Consider the following 216-nt stretch of genomic DNA (forward strand, 5'->3'; position numbering starts at 1 on the left):
TTCATCCACATCGACCTTTTTCTTGTAAACCCATTTACAACCTATCGATTTTATCCCACCTGGAAGGTCGACCAAGGTCCAAACCTTGTTCTCATACATTAAGTCCATTTCGGATTCCATGACATCTTGCCATCTCTTCGAATCAACACTTGACTTTGCTTCTGCGTAATTTGTAGGTTCATCATCCTCGATTAATAATACTTGATTAGTAATCGT

The sequence above is a fragment of the Olea europaea genome, chromosome 19, assembly GCF_002742605.1.
Source record: "Olea europaea var. sylvestris chromosome 19, O_europaea_v1, whole genome shotgun sequence".
NCBI classification, from domain to species: Eukaryota; Viridiplantae; Streptophyta; class Magnoliopsida; order Lamiales; family Oleaceae; genus Olea; species Olea europaea.